This window comes from Cibotium barometz, chromosome 50 (genome assembly GCF_041138505.1).
Source record: "Cibotium barometz isolate CiBa-2024 chromosome 50, ASM4113850v1, whole genome shotgun sequence".
In the NCBI taxonomy this organism is placed as follows: domain Eukaryota; kingdom Viridiplantae; phylum Streptophyta; class Polypodiopsida; order Cyatheales; family Cibotiaceae; genus Cibotium; species Cibotium barometz.
Window position 1 is genome coordinate 16700248 of NC_141095.1, and position 3480 is coordinate 16703727.

Genomic DNA, 3480 nt, shown 5'->3' on the forward strand with positions numbered 1-3480 from the left:
ATAGGCTCAATTCTTATGACAAGTGTGTGGAAGATTCAGCAAATGCAGTTTCTGATGAAAAGGCAGTTTCAGATGCAAAACTATGGCATGCTCGTTTTGGTCATCTGAACTTTGCTAGTTTGCTGCGTTTACAGAAATTTGATATGGTTGCTTCATTGCCCCCTCTTGAGGCACCATTGAAACATGTTTGTGAAGGCTGTATTTTGGGCAAAATGCAGCGTTCTGCGTTTCCAAAGGATGGTTCTGTGCGTGCCACTCGCAAATTGCAACTTGTACATAGTGATGTATGTGGGCCTATGCAAACTCCGTCATTTGGTAAACACTTGTACTTCGTGACTTTCATTGATGATTACTCAAGGCATACATGGGTATATCCACTGAAGGCAAAGTCCGAAGTGTTTTTGTGCTTCAAACAGTTTTTTCTTATGGTTGAAAATGTATCCAATTGTACTGTGGGCACCCTCCGTTCTGATCGAGGGGGGGAGTACTTGTCTAAAGAGTTTGATGCATTTCTGGCTAGTCGTGGGATAAAACACCAATGTACAGTGCCATATACCCCTCAGCAAAATGGTGTTGCTGAGAGGAAAAACAGGTCACTTATGGAGATGGCACGATGTATGGTCAAGAGCCAAGCTTTGCCACATGCGTTTTGGCTTGAGGCTGTCATGTGTGCTGCATATGTACTCAACACGTGTCCCACTAAGGCCTTGCAGTCTATTACTCCATACGAAGCTTGGCATGGCAGGAAGCCTTCTATTGGTCACTTGCGTGTCTTTGGTTGCTTGGCCTATGCTTTAGTGCCTGTGCAACAACGCAGAAAATTGGATGATAAGGCTGTCAAATGCATTTTTGTTGGTTACAGTGCTGAGAGCAAGGGTTACAGATTGTATCATCCGCAGTCAAAGCGTATCTTGATTAGTCGAGATGTTGTTTTTGTGGAAGATGCTGTGCAGCCTTTGTTATCATGTACCAAAGAGACAGGTGTGAGCTCACAGGATGTATTTGATACATTGTTGCCTCTATTTACAGGTGGGAATTCAAATGTAAGTCCTAATGAGGCAAATATTCAGCCTATGCAGATTTCAAACGACATCATAGATCAGCCTATTTCTGATGCAGATATACAGGATATAATTCATGAGGATAGGGCTGAAAATGAACAAGCTAGAAATATGCCTAAATGGCTGGTGCAAACCTTGCGTGATAGTAAAATTGATGCATATGTGTGAAGAGGAAGAACCTCTTTCATTTGATGAGGCACAAAATTCAGAAAATTGGTTGGCTGCAATGCAAAGTGAATATGATGCTATAATGAAGAATGGTACATGGTCTTTGTGTGATTTGCCTATTGGTAAAAAGGCCATTGGATGTAAGTGGGTTTTTAAGTTGAAACGAAAGCCAGATGGTAGTGTGGATCGCTATAAGGCTAGACTTGTTGCAAAGGGTTATGCTCAAGAAAAGGGCATTGATTTTGATGAGACCTTTGCTCCCACTTGTCGTATGACTACCATTCGTAGCATTTGTGCATTGGCAGCTCATAATGGTTGGAATGTACATCAGTTGGACATCAAGACTGCATTCTTGAATGGAGATTTGCATGAGGAGGTGTATGTATCGCAGCCTCGTGGTTTTGTTCAAAGAGGGCAGGAAAACAAAATGTGCAGGTTGAAAAAGGCTTTATATGGTTTAAAGCAAGCTCCACGAGCATGGTATGAAAAGATACATGCATATTTAACTGCACATGGTTTTCAGAATAGTCCAACAGAAAGCACTTTGTATGTTAAATGTGTGGATGGTGTACATCTAATCATTGCTCTCTATGTCGATGACATGCTGCTCACAGGACCAAATGAGAGTCATATTGCTGATTTTAAGGCTGACTTGAATGCCTCTTTTGAGATGTCAGATTTGGGGCATTTGCATCATTATTTGGGGATACAATTTAAGCAGTGTGATGGAGGTATTGCTTTGTGTCAGACAAAGTATATTGAGACATTGTTGCGGAGATTTGGCCTTGAAGACTGCAAGCCTATTGCTACTCCAATGGAGACAGGTTTGAAGTTGAGTCTTCATGATGCTGGAGATCACTTTGATGTCACACTCTATCAGACAGCTGTTGGTTGCCTCATTTATGTATGCATTACGAGGCCGGACATTCAGTTTGCAGTCTCACAGGTGAGCAGGTTTATGCATAGCCCAGGGTCTCAGCATTGGAAGGCAGTTAAGCGCATCTTTCGCTACTTGAGTGGCACCATACATCTTGGGTTGTTTTATCCCAAGGGGGGATCATTGCCGCCAGATTTACATGCTTTTTCGGACTCAGATTGGGCTGGTTGCTATGACACAAGAGTGTCCACAAGTGGTTTTTGTTTCATGCTCGGTAGCTCATGCATATCTTGGTTGAGCAAGAAGCAACCTACTGTGGCCACTTCTAGTTGGGAAGCTGAGTACAGGGCAGCTTTCACAGCTACGGTTGAGTGTGTGTGGCTCAGACGGCTTATGGTGGCTGACTTGGGTGTTGGACAGGAGTCTGCCACCTCTATCTTCACTGACAGTCAGAGTGCATTGGCAGTTGCGAGAAACCCAGTTTTTCATGCTCGCACAAAGCACATTGAGGTGCATTATCACTATGTCAGGGAGAGACTCTCAGCAGGAGAGATCAGCTTGGCCTATGTGCCAACACAGGACAACCTCGCCGATCTTTTCACAAAGGCGCTTCCTCGTGAGAAGTTCGAAGCTTTCCGCAAAGCTTTGGGCTTGCTTCCCTTTGTGGACTGATCTACTTCGGGCATGGCACTCCCCTATACATGAGTGCCAGCTCTCGTTCACACCATCACTCCCAGGGGGGATTTGTTGCCATATACATAGGCAGTGATGTGTGTGAACACACTTAGGACCGCCAGGGCACTTTTTCCCTCTTTAGGAGGTTTTTTCCCCCGGCTTGTATATACGCCCATCCTTCTAGGGCTAACTTATCTTTTGTACATTGACACAATCTAATACACTTTGTGTTGTGTGCATTCTTGCTTCTTCTTCTCCAAGCTTTGTGTGCTTTCCTACAACCCTAATTCCAACAGTAAATCTAAAACTGCGGTGTGTTTTACTTGGGCTAAGAGGACCGGCAGTGGCGTCAGTTGTGCCCAAATTAGACGAAGATCACGAGAAATCAAGGTTACAAAGTTCATGTGCGTGTAAACCCTATAAGTCGTATGACCTCTGGGGAATGAGTGGAGCATTTCTAGGATTTAATAAGGTTTTACATGGCAATAGTGAGTAGTATCTCACCCCAGACGAGCCTGGTTGTTGTTAGTATCGGATCCGACATATGTAGTGTACATAAACTCGGGCTGAGTTAGGATAGGAGGCTAAGCCGGAGAGCTTAGTGGTAAATCCTACTGTATCTAGTGAGTTTTGACTTAACTGGAGTGTTAAGAAGTAAACTCAAAGTCTGGGGCTGAACTGGAGTGTTCGGAGGCAGAC